Source organism: Larus michahellis, chromosome 3, assembly GCF_964199755.1.
Source record: "Larus michahellis chromosome 3, bLarMic1.1, whole genome shotgun sequence".
NCBI classification, from domain to species: Eukaryota; Metazoa; Chordata; class Aves; order Charadriiformes; family Laridae; genus Larus; species Larus michahellis.
In genome coordinates, this window is record NC_133898.1 from 120063498 (window position 1) to 120077331 (window position 13834).

The window sequence follows — 13834 nt, forward strand, 5'->3', positions numbered from 1 at the left end:
ACGAGCTCCCTTATATAGATACTATGTTCATGCCAATATGATTCAGCTCTGTTTAGCTGTGGAGCTCAACATGGTGTCATTCCATAAAACCAGTTCCCTTCTTTATCCCCCAGGAAGACAGCTCCACTAGCACCAAGAAGTGCAAGATTAATAATAATAAAAAAAATTCAATCAAGGGAGGTAAAAACTGAACCTATATTTAGTCTTAACGCTTCCCTGGAACTTACAATATTGTAAAATCTGAAAGCTTAACATTTATTGTTACAAATGCCCAAGTGGATCAAATTGGAAACAATCATTGGGTATCGAACTCCAAGCAAGTATAGCTTGACTGCCAAATCTAATGACCTTACACCAACTTGCAGCTAAGATCATAAAGTTTTATTTTATCCTGTATTTTGGCCACAAACAGTCTTCATTAGCAAAGGCATAGAAATAAAAATGTGGCTGTAAAAGCCTTGGAATGAAACATGAAATTTAAGTCTAAAAACAAAGATAAATGTAGTAAATGCTGCTGTAAATGATGCCAATTTTCCTGATTACCTAATCCTGTGTAGTATATTATTAATTAATAGCCAAACAATTAGAGATGAGAGCTGTGGGAGAAGAAAAGTACAGAGTTAGCAGAGAAATATAAATCTCCTGTCGCATACCAGGCAGAAAAGGGGTAAATATGTGCAGCTGCATGTACTTCAAAGGCAGGTCAGCTGCATGCTTATTGAGGGAACAAGAGGCCCACAAAGCGGCATTTCCATAGTTTTACAGGGACACAATCCAGCTCGAGATCCTCGCAGTTGCTGGTTGCTGGTCCCTGTCAGAGCAGTTACAGACGGAGCAAACCTGCTCCTGGCTCTGGGTTCAGTCTGTGCACGAGTGTTCCCTTCCATTTCCTCCCCAGTCTGCAAGGCAAGGACAGGTAGGTCTGTGCCTTCAACGTGTTCATTTATCACTATGCCAGTTTTATACCTGCGTGGCAGCACTTTCCTGTTTGATATGCCATTTGTTATTGAGCCGATTAGATCAGTGCCCTGCAGGGTGGTGTTATCTCCCCTTTAACCACGGTGTGAGAGGCAGTCTGGGCTTCCTCTTCTTCCCCTACCATGGGACCAGTGGGTGGGATTCAGCTCACCTATCTTTAGACATCAGCAGCTCAGATATGTACCTCTGGACCAGTCACCCAGCTCCCTTTGTAGCCAGCAGAGAGAAGTGGCCACCACTGGCAATCTGGGCTATTTTGAAGGCAAGCTTTGGAATGAGGTGATTTCTATAGAAATGCCTATTTTTTTCCTTCCCTTTCCCCTAAACCCTCTCTTCCTTCAACCCCCCCCCCCCGCCCCCCCCCAAACTGAACAAGGAACAAAACACAAGAAAGGAGTATTATGAATAAACTTTTATGTGAAGTTTTACTTCTGTGTTATCCAGCTTTAATAATGCAATATACAGCAATGTGAGATCCTGAAACAAATTGATGAAAACGTTTTGTGGATTATGTAAGGAACATTACATCATTTTTAAAAGAAGTAAAGTATTTCCAAGTCAAACATTTTAAAACGTCTCATTTAAAGACGGATCTTTGGTAGCAAAAAATGAAAGATATTCCCATTCTCATAAGGCCCCTTCTTAATGCAATTTGAGTATGTTACATTTTAAAAAAGCAAAAGGTGGCAAAACCCACATTCCAACAGTTGTGTCAATTATTTCTTTGGGAAAGGTTTGGAAAGAAATACAAAAAACGTTGTAATATATATTCCAATCACTTTTGCTTATCCCATTTTGAGGAACTGAATTTATACCTAAATATTGAACCTAAGTCAGCTCATTCATAGATATGATCATCTTTGTTGTCCTTATCTGTGTATACAGGGCTTGATTATAGGGCCAGTACTCTTTGATGTTTTTATAAAAGATCCGGACACAAGAATCAAATGTACGTTAAGTAAATTTGCCAATGACCCTAAATTAGGAGGAACTATGGACTACCTTGAGGGTAGGGAGGCCATACAGAGAGATCTGGATATACTAGAGAGCTGAACCATCACCAACCATATGAGATTTAACAAGAGCAACGGCCAGATTCTGCACCTGGAGGGAGCAATCCTGGTTATACATACAAAATGGAGAGCAGCCCTGTGGAAAGAGATCTCTGGGTTTGGGTTGATGGAAGCTGAATATGAAGAAACCGTGTGCCTTGGCAGCCCAAAGGAGCAACTGTGTCCTGGGGCGCATCAAGCACAGGGTAGTTAGCCAGTCAGGGGAACTGGTTGTCCCACTCTGGTGCAGCCCCACCTCAAATTCTCTGTGCAGTTTTGGGTGTCTCAGTATAAGAACAACACCAAACTATTAAACTGTGTCCAGGGGAGGGCAAAAAAAATGGTGAAGAGCCTCAAGGGCAAGACCTATGAGGAGCAGCTGAGGTCCCATGGGCTTGTTCAGCTTGGATAAGAGAAGGCTGAGGGGTGACGCTCTCACAATCTACAGCTTCCTCAAGAGGGGCAGTGGAGGGGGAGGGTGCTGATCTCCTCTCTCTGGTGACCAGTGACAGGACACAAGGAAATGGAATGAAGCTGTGTCAGGGGAAGATCAGACTGGACTTTAGGAAATGGTTCTTCTCTGGGAAGGTCACTGGAAGTCACTGGAACAGGGGGAAGTGGTCATGGCACCAAGCCTGTCAGAGTTCAAGGAGTGTCTGGATTGTGGTGGTTTAGTTTTAGGTAGTCCTGCTAGGAGCAGGGAGTTGGACCTGATGATCCTTATGAGTTTGTTCCAACTAGAGATATTCTATGATTCTATGATACTCTAAACCTTCTCCGCCCTTTCTAAGTGATAAGAACATCATGCTATGGTCAAGACATGGAAATATAATGTTTCTTTACTATCATTTATTCCTACTTCAGTCTCGCATAATTTTCTAGTAATTTTTCTCTGTGCACTGCATTTTTAACCTCAACTGAGGTAAAAGCAGGTATCTGCAGAGATAACCTCAAAATTTCTTTCTTCAAACTAGCTAGTAATAGCTGGTCTAGAGCATGACGTAACATAAGTAAAATTAGGATTGTACAGTTAAGTGCTAATTATTATCTTCAAGACAACCATTTTAACTAGTTCATTTATTTTTAGCCAACTTCATCATTATTTTAGCTCCTCTTGAAAAGAAATATTACTGTAGTAGGCTTTTGGTTTTGTTTATTTTTGGTTGCAAAGACTCTAAATACAAGTTCTAATAAATACAGTAATTATTATGACAGCAAACCACAGCAATCTCAGATCTGGATTATCTTGTGCTAGTGCTCATGTCTCTGTGTTTATTACAAAGGTAATTTAGGAAAGGTAAAATCCTGATGCAGGAATGTCAGATAAGAGGTTATGATTAGTGTGAATGGATCTAAGACATGATTTCCTTCCTCTCTCAGAGAGAAGGACACACCAGCAAAAAGAGAGAGACCATAATTTTACAAAACCAGCAACCAAATTTGAGAATCATCCAGCAAATATATCTCTGAATTCATCATCAGTGTCTGAATTTAAACCTGCTTAAAAATCAGTCTGATGATCTTTAATCTTTTCATAAAGAATAGTTATGATAGATATTTGCAACTGGAAAAAAATACTTTAAAAGTTGCAAACCTTTTTTCTAGTTTTTGTGGGTTGAATTATCTACCATTCCTAAAGGAAGCAAGAGAACATCAATAAGCAATTAATGAAAGTGAAGGAGGGGAAAGAAAGTTCGCTCTTGCTAGTTTATTTTTTCTTTTTCGAAACTGATTTTTTTCCTATCCCCATTTTTCCTTTGTTCAGTTGACAATCTACACAACCATGAGTGCATATCAATATTGTTTTCTCTGAAAATTTGAAGAACTTTCTAAACTTAATACCTTACGAAATAAGCCTTTTTGCACACTTTGTCAAAACAAAATTAAAGAAACAGAGAAGGTAGGGGTTTTTTTACTATTGTCTAAGGTTCTTAAGTTCTTTCTTGAATTATTCCACTAGAAGAAAAATAGGAAGTTAGGGAGCTAGGAAGGTACATAGGTGGTCAGGCAGGCAAGAAGGAAGGCAGGCAAGAAGGAAGCCATGAGGAAAGGAAAAGGTTTGATTTTTTAAGTTAAAGAATTTTGAAATGTTAGTATTTCAGTCTTTTTGTGAAATATAAAACATTTTTCTAGCCCTCTTAATTGCATACACCCACACAGATTTTTCTTATCAGTTTCCCTGAGGGAATCTGACATATCTGACATAAAATTAATGTTTCTCACTTGCTGTAGAAGCTTCTGTACATACATAAATGTGTGTGTGTGTGTGCATGTAAAACCAACTGTAGAGCACCAGTGGATTTACAGTACTTTTATAATTAAGAACATGCTCCTGCATGCTAAGAAATCACCCTATTAAATCTTGCCATACAAGCAGTAGGTGGGCTTAGAGTTTATATTTTCTTCCTTATTTAAAATGTATATATTAATGTTTGAAAATTCCCATTCGGTATACGTAGAGCATTGAAACCAAAGCCAGGAGCATAAAACCATTGCCAACAAAAACTGAATATGTAAAACAGGTTCAGTTAATTCTACATCAAAGTTTTCTATTGCTTCGTAAAAGAAATCTACAACAATAGCAGGAAATTGTAACAAATACGTAATGGGGGAGGGGGTAGCTTGTAAACCTAATCTCATTCCTGTTTAAATTAATATATATTGTAATAGTCCATGGGCACTTGTGTACAATTACAGTCATATGTTTCAGAACAGAACAGCCTTACTCCCAAAAACAGAAGAAAGGGAAAGCAGTCAGGGCCACCCGCAGGGGAGCAAGAGGGGCAGCTTGCCCCATCTGCCTCCTCGAGTAGAAGAAGGAGGGGTCACTGGGAAGCACAGGCATTACCAGATGACAGCAGGTTTTGCCATACATAGGCTAAGTCCAATGATTCCCGAAAGCATTAGATTTATTGTGAAAATAATATTAAGTCTGAGGCTATTTGGAGAACCTCGGCTGTCCCATGACTGAGTTTCAAAGTGCAAATGGTCATATTGGAGATTTCCAGGCATGCATCGATCCATGGTGAAAAGACCTATAACACTATTCCCATTCATGACCCACACGTAAATACTTGAATGGTAGTGCCAGGACCTTTCATTAATAAAAGGTATGTTACGCATCTGGAAATCTGGGGCAAACCAAACAGCGTTTCAAAAACCACCCACACATGATTTGTAGGCTGGACAAAAAAAGGTGACACAAAATGTGCTCGAATGGGAATAGACTATCGTGAAGGGAGCATTTAATGCTTATGGTCAGCAGAGAGGAAGACGCAGAAATGAAACCTTGAGGAAGTGTTGACCAGCCCCTGGTTCAGATTGGTGCTGGGTGGTACTGCCTGAATCTTTCATGATTCCAATGCCAAAGAGACTGTCATTACACATCACAGTGTGAGCATTACTGTTACACCTTTTGGACAAGGGATTTTGGGTGAAAGAACCCTTGAAATACACTCCTTTCTTCAATTTCCACTTATGGGATGGGAACCCCACGTTGACACTTTCCCTCTCTCTCATCTTGCAGACTTACAGGTTAGGTCTACACCAATAAAATAAATGCTGCCAGAGATCATTCCCAGGCGCTGGCACATAATCATATATACTGTGAAATTATGAAGTGTCCTTTGCATGTTTCAGGCACTTGCTAACTAGTGTTGTCCCAAACAATGCCCAAACATGGTTCAGAAGTTAGCATTATCCAGGGACCATTCCCAGTAGAGAATGAGCACATGAGCACCACTGGCTCATGTTCAATTTGCTGTCCACCAGGACCCCCAGGTCCTTTTCTGCAAAGCTGCTTTCTAGCCAATTGGCCTCCAGCCTACACTGTTGCATGGGGTTAACTCATCCCAGATGCAGGATTTTTCATTTGCCTTTTTTAAACTTCTTGAGGGTCTAGTCAGTGCATTCTCCAACCTGTTGAGATCCTTCTGACTAGCAGTTCCACCCACCAGTGTATCAGTTGCTCCTCCCAATTCGATACAGACTGCAAATTAACTGAAGGTGTACTCCAGGTGTACTCCAGTGTTCAGCTCAACAATGAAAGCATTAAACATTTCTGGGCCCAGTACTGATGACCCTTGAAGGACACCACTAGTAATCACCATCAGCTGGACTTCATTCTGCTTCACCATCTGCTGATGGTGATTCAACCAAACTTTCACCTACATGACCATCCATTTGTACAGTCTATATTTCACCAATATGGTTATTGTGATGCTCTGGAAGTCTGTGCCAAAGCCCTTCCTAGATTCAAGCTAAACAACATTCACTTTTCTGTCCTTGTCCACGAAGACACTGAAGGCAATCAGGGTGGTTATAATTTCACTCTTGATAAATTCACACTATTGCTCTTTTGTGCTGTTGAAACCAAAATATCATCAGATAGCATTGTCCCAGCGCTAGAGAGAAGAACGGAGGTGAAGAAGGAGAGTGGTAGAGCCACAACATGTCCAGGTAGAAAAAGAGAGGGGAGGACTGAGCCAGGAAAAGCTCAAGTGTAAAAATGTAGTATTGAGAGAAGAATGAGTGATCCAGCAACAGGTAGAATCATAGAATCATAGAATCTTTTATGTTGAAAGACTCTTAAAATCATCGAGTCCAGCTATAAACCTAACGCTATCAAGTCCATGACTAAATCATGTCCCTAAGTGCCACATCTACACACCTTTTCAATACTCCAGGGATGGTGATTCAACCACTTCCCTGGGAAGCCTGTTCCAATGTTGGACAACCCTTTCATTCGTTTCTTGGGAAAAGAGACTAACATGCACCATATTGCAATCTCCTTTCAGGTAGTTGTAGAGAGCAATAAGGTCTCCCCTGAGCCTCCTTTTATCCAGACTAAACAACCTCTGTTCCCTCAGCCACTCCTCATAAGACTTGTTCTCTAGACACAAGTAGCTGCATTGTCATTTGGTACAATGTAAAATTAGAACCATAGCACTACAGTGGTGTGATGTTATTGTTCATCATTAGTTCAGAAACCCAGAACATCATGTTATCTCTGACATTCTTTGTGAACTGTGTAGCTGAGGCAGCAATCTTCATCACTGACTCAGACCCAGATGATCGTAGCTCCCGATCTTGCACAGAGAACCCTATGAATGCAAGAAATGCCAGTAACTAAATTCTGCTGGCTTTTGATGGAGACAAGAGACTATGTGTACATAATTTCATGCAGTATTAAGGCATGAGGGTCCTTGAGGTGTGCAAGGAGAGACAAGCAAAAGGGAACTATTGAGATAAGAAATGCTGTATAATGGAATGAAAGCATGAAAATTTCACATGTACAAGCATGACTTGGAAGCACAAATCTGATATATACGTGTAATTTAGGCACATAGGAGTCCAAGTCTTACTGCTTTTCACTGGGTGCGTCAGTTAACAGAGTAGCCTAAGACTGTTATATTTGTGGGGCCAGGGAGATAAATCTTTGTCTAAACTTCAAATGTTCCTCTTTCCAAACAGGTGCCAAAGAGGAAAAAGTACAGGAAGAAGAGGAGATTTTTAAGGAATTCAGAAAACAAACATTCATTCTGCACCTTCATGCAGTCAATTGAGAGAAGGAAAATAATCCAATAGCATGCTAAAAAGGGGCTCATCTTTCCAAAAAGAAGCTGCTTTTTGTAACATGACCTTTGAGTGACCCATAATATCCCAGTCTGTGGTCTCTATAATAAAATAAAAAGATAGGGAATTCTACATAAAGCTGTGACATATCCCTGCTGGCTCAGAGACGCTACATTGTGCTGATTATGTTGATGCTTCCTTCATATTGCTGTACTTGGCGCAGGATCACAATGAGAGGCTGAAGCACTATTTTTTGCTGGCATAGAGCCACAGCAATAGTAAGGAACAGGACAGAGAAGTGATATCTGTATTCTTTTCTGAGATATCTCAGAAAAAAATATCTCTATTCTATCTCTGAGATATCTGTATTCTTTTCAAAGAAGAAAAGAACAGAACAATGCCTAAATGCTGCAAATTCCCCACTTTCAGCCCAAGAGAATTAATCTCATGAAGACTGCGAGGTCACTCGGGCAAGTATTCTGCGTTAAGCACCAGCGTCACCAGCAAAATCAGCATGTGATGGGTAACTGTCTTCCCTCAACACGATTAGAGCACTATGTCCTAGCTCCTGCAAGCCTTTGCCTGTAGGGTGAAGGGATTTTGTCCCCCATCTACGCATGCAGCACTGTATGTTTTGAGCACTGTCTGTTGTAAGCAAGGTTTTAGAGCACAGCTTTAAAACTCTGCTCCTTCTTGGACTGGGAGCTTGTGTTACGTTCTCGTTTGCTTCATGCTGCACTGCACCACTGGGACGGCAGAGGTGCTGTAGCCGACGGATTTGGAGTTAGATCCCCCTCATCAGAGGTTTTGCTTTATGTCAGTCTCAGGACTGTGAGGCCTGAGGGGAAGTGGCTCAAAGCGAGCTTTTGCAAAGTCTCCAGAGGTTGAGAGCTGCTGTTCCACAGCTGGGATTTCCTATGAAGTTGTTCCACTGAACTGAAACGTAGCGTTTTGTTTGTTTGGATTTTTTTTTAAGAAGCAGAGCTAAACTTTCCCCAAAGAACAAGTGTATTCTTCCCTACATCCTCTCAGAGCGTGTATGTTAACCAGTAAGTTACACAGGGAAAGGATTGTATGTTTGGGTTCCCTGTGACACTCAGGGGATAACCAAGAGGTTCCTTGCAGTCTGATGTCCTTATGCATGAGGATCTCCTTTTCTATCACTTTTTCTGCAGTGCAAAAAAAAGTTTCCGCCAGTTGAAATCCACTAATAAGAATAGTTGTTTATATTATTACACCACCCACTACATTCTCCTAGCTGTAGCCCAATTAAATTAGTTAAAAGGAGGTAAGATTTTGCACTAGGGCCTTTGTGAAACTTGAAGGGTGTCGTCCGTACTGGATAGTATTCAGTACAATGAATCCGACGTGTTGAATGCATGTTTCTCCCCTTTTTTTACAGCCCAGCTGAGCTCACAAGGTCGGGACTCTTGTGTTTGCCTAGGTCTGGACCGGGCATAGTGCGAGCAAGTCATGACCTATATCTATCATGTCTCTGAGGCACAGCAGTGTTATAAATAAACATCAGTAATAAGGACAAAATACAAGCAAGCATCTTCTCTCAATGTCAGTAGTTACCACATACAAAAAACTGCACAATGCTGAATATGAGCTAATCACGTTATTTCTGTAAGACAGTTTGAAGGCTCATAGTTTTTTAGAAAAGTTGTGCCTGATTATGAGGAACAAATATCTGAATAGTGCAAACACGGGGAAGGATTGCATTAAAAATCATTGTTGCCCTGCGTGATTCAGTTCCTATTCAGAAAAGGGTGAACTCACATTAAACTCACAGTGGGAATATTTAGCTTCCCACATCCCTGTAGTTCTTGTATCTTTTCTTTGAAGGAAAATTGAGCTGTATCGTAGACTGTAGATACTGTGGCATAATACTATTATGTATCACATGGAATCACATTCCTTTCCAGAAGTAATATCAGTGGTAAATTTCCTTCTTTATATTTCCTTTATAGAAATATTTTTTTTTCTATACTGCTTTTGACAGATTGTCTCTTTGAATTTGGAAACAAGAAGACAGTCTTAAAGGGGTTGTTAACTACTTCTGATTACATATCTGTCTGCTATTGGGGGTAAGTGCTCAAAATCTGTTATTTTCCCCTCTTCAACATTTTTGGTGATTAAGTACCTCAATTACCAATGAATGGTAACATCTTACAGAGGTCTTGTTAATAAAAGATTTTCTTATGTGTCTGCTGAGCAAGGTTCTATCTTTGGATACACTGTTTTATAGTTTCTCTTGACTTTGGTCAGAATTGTTCCTTCCAATTTAGTTAAAAATCTTGTTTATAAATTTTGGCAAAAAGGGGAGAAACTACCAAGTTGACAAAAAGCTTTGGGTAGAGAACATGCTTGTAGCAAAATGAAAGCAAGACATCATCCCATCTCTCTGCATGGTTTGGCAGTTTATGAAACAACCAAAAGGAAGCTGCGTGTGGCCTGAGCCGGGCCATGCTAAAGAAAGCTCTATAAGCAGGCAGTTATGGTCGGTTTCAACACAAGGAGTCAAATGGCTATTCCCAGGATTAGGCCTCCCATTCGTTTTTTAATAAACAAAAACCAAATGAAAATGTCCCAGTTATTAAGATTGGAAGAGTTGGCTACTGTGCACACACACTATATTTCCATTACATTTTACAATCAATTCATAAAGCTGCAGGCCAACATTCCATAGACATACTGCTGGCCATGAATGACGTCCTTATTGTGAAATGGGATGGAAAATGCGCTCCTAAATGCACAGTGGACACATTTTGCTAAATGCTAACAACTGGGACATTTTCATTTGTTTTTGCTTATTACAAAAATAAACAAAGTAAACAAAAGGCATGAGTGCAAAGCAAGGGAGTTATTAAAAAGAGCCTTTCACTTAAGTCCTTCTGGCTTAGCCATCTTCTGTACAATTTAATTTCTAGTGGGTATTCTCTCAGCTGGTTCCGTTTAGTTTTGACTACCAGATGTGAGCATGGGTCCATTCCTTGGCTTAAAGAGACAGCAACGTAGGCAATTAGAGCACTCTCAAATCTTTAAAGCATTGTTTTGCCATTGTAAGAAACCTCTTTTCTTTTTGTTTTTCTTTTTTTTTTCTTTTTCTTTTTTTTTTTTTTTAATTAAGGCAGTTTTGGGAACATGCTGTCTAGTGAAGAGCAGGTTTCATGGCTGAAGTAGTCATCTCTCATAGGTGTGAGACAGGCATTTCCCTTCATAAATACTCGGCTCAGGCTGCCAGTTTAAAGGCAGTAACCTGCAGGGTTTAGCGGCGCGAGAGCTGCTGGCTCTATGGGGGCAGAACAGCCTGGGGGCTGCAGGCAGGAGGAAATCTGTAATGTATGGTCGGCCCTATAGGGAATACCAGAGGGAGGAGCAGCTTCCTCCCGTCACTTATAATTACACACGGCGGTCTGGCCCTCAGATTGAACAGGGTCTGAATGTTTCAGAGGTTTAAAGTACAAAGGTATTCATTTACAAGGAGATCCAGGTCTCTTGTGCAGCTGTATGGAAGACAGGAATTGAGAATCGCAAAGGATTTTCAGATTTCACAATTTGTCCTCATTCACATTTGGAAAGAAACCTAGTTATTTCCAAGGACTCCATGAAAGACAATGAAAATGGTTTGAGGTCAGTCAAAGCATTGTATTACAGTTTCGAGTTTTGTATTATATAATATACTATATATTAAAAACAAATCAAGCAAAAGAGTCAGTGTAAAATCAAAACAGCTTGTTCTGGAAAGCTGGAGCGGGAGGCTTTGGCTGTGTCCACATGAGCAAGTCGTGCAGCCGGGGAGCCGGTCTGCAGCGAGAAGCTGTTGGTGTTGAGGACCTGACATCTGTACTCTACACGTTTTCGGGGGTTTTGCTTCACACTAGCTTTAGTCTGTTCCCATGGTTTAAACATTCGTAACTGTTTGGAGTGCATTAGCTGTGCTTCTGGAGCACATCTTCCAGTTGAATTTAATCTGAAAGGAATCCAGTTCTCTCGCTCAGAGACCGCTTCGTGATGTGAACCGGAGTGTGGTAAGTGGGAACAAACGGGGGATTCGTTTCAAAAGTGCACTCAAGAGCCGATGAAGTAGACTCTCCCTTTTTCTACCTTTCAAAGGCCAAATTTCAGAGTAGAGGACTTTTTTCCCTCCAGCTTTTCAGCTCTAGCAGAAATAATACACTTTCTGACAGAAAGCTGTTGGGAGTTCTTTTTGCCAACTTTATTTAATGCTTCTCCTTTCAGCGGGAAATCAAACAAGAAGCAGGCACCCATTACAGTACCCTACCCTATCCCGACCCTATCGACTGCAGCAACGCTTCTTCAGGCCTTGAATTGCTCTACAGAAATGTCGCCAGATCCTGCTGTATCTGGCAAATGCCCAGGGGAAACATATGGGAAGCATGTGCCGTGACTTGGGGCGGGGGTTATTATTTTCTTAATCACTGCCACAACTGTGCTCTGCGTTGTTTTTTTTTTTTTTCCTGAAATGCCACTGGATTCAATTTGAACACAAGTGTTACTCCTCCTTGCCCCTCTGCTTCTCGCCTTGGAAACTCTTCCACACAAAGGCTCTGCCTCACTCAAGTGACATAAAAAGAAGATGAGCTCGCTGAGAGATTGCACCGTGTAGGAAGCTAAACTGTTTTGCACTATCTGTTCCTCATTTGTCTTTTTCCTTTAAAAAGAAACAACTAAACCCCCGTTCCCCTCCCCAGTGATCTTTTAAAGCTTGTATATCAGCTAATTACAAACTCACTCCCATTGTTTTCCCGATGGTTTTCTTTTCCAGGTACAGCAAACCACCAAGCATACGGCTAATATCAAAGTGGCAGGAAGGGAATTTCCCAACATCAAGAAGTTTATTTAACTGGATTTTAGTTTCAGGTCCATTCCTTTACATTCCCAACTAAAATAATTGCTTTATAGTGCAAGTGGCAGCTGGATTCTGACTGATGTTTTATTACTCAAATAGGAGAGCAGAGTTTTCTGGAGTACTTTTGGGCTCAAAACACTAACAGGATCCCAACAGAAGCTTCAGAAACACATTCTTGCTTAGTTTTGAGCAGTTTAAATTGGAATTAGTGTTTAGCTAATTAGCAGAACTTAGAATTGGTGCTTACTGAAATTACCACTAGAATTATATCTGGTTTTAAATCAATCTAAAAATTTTATCCTATATGTCCATTCAAGCAATAAAATACTACTGTCTCGGTATACTGTGTACAGACAGGGGATTCTGATGGCAGCCCCATAGCATGATACAGATTGTGACAGAAGTACCTTGATTATATCGAAACCTGCATACATATATTTATAAATGTTTTTTGTTTCCTGGTTTCCATTTTTGATTGTCTTTCATAGTGGATTAAGTCCCCATTTTGCCCTATCTGTACAAAGTAGTTTCTGAGTACTTAAATTGCTGCCCCAAAGGCCTGCAAATATTCAGACCTGGAGAAAGGGCACTGAGGTCCCAGGTTAAACCTGGGGCAAGTGTACCTGAAAACCAGGACAGCTAGGGTGCAAATTTCTGCATTTCAAGGAATGATGGAGAGCCAGAACACAATTAGCATACCTGCAACTGGCACACCCATCGTTCCGGGAAGTCAGAGGAAAATAGCTGGGACCAGAAGCATTGTGTTCAGCTGCAAAACAATCCAGCCAAGAATACAGCTATTATTATTAAATGTTATTGTGTCTTTTGGTCTTTATTCTTTTTCCTAAATGACCTTACTGTTTAAATAAGGGCATTCACTGGACCAAGGCCTTGACCTGAGATAATCCTTTTGACTGTGGATATTAAGATAGAAATAACCATAGCAACCATAGAGAATTTCATAAAACATTTGTTTGCTTCTGTTTAGCTAGAAAAGTCCAAATAAAAAATGTCATATAGATCTGGTGTGTGTTATACATTGTGCCATAAATGTCATTTGTTAGTTGTTTCTCTTTTTGTGGTTTGGGAGGAAATTCCAAATGTAGCTGAGGGAATCTGGCTTTAAACATACAGAGAGCCCTCATTCACTGTTGAAATGCATTCTGGGAGGACTGCAAGATGTTTTGTGCAAGCAAAATTCGCCTGCACATGATAAGAAATATTTTAGGAAAGCATAGTAGAATCAGAACTGAGAAAACATAAAGACTGAGTTTCTTAAAGGGGTGTGTTTATCACAATCCAAAAAAAAAGATGTAGTTCCATCGATGCATTCACAATTGGAAAAATTCTTGGT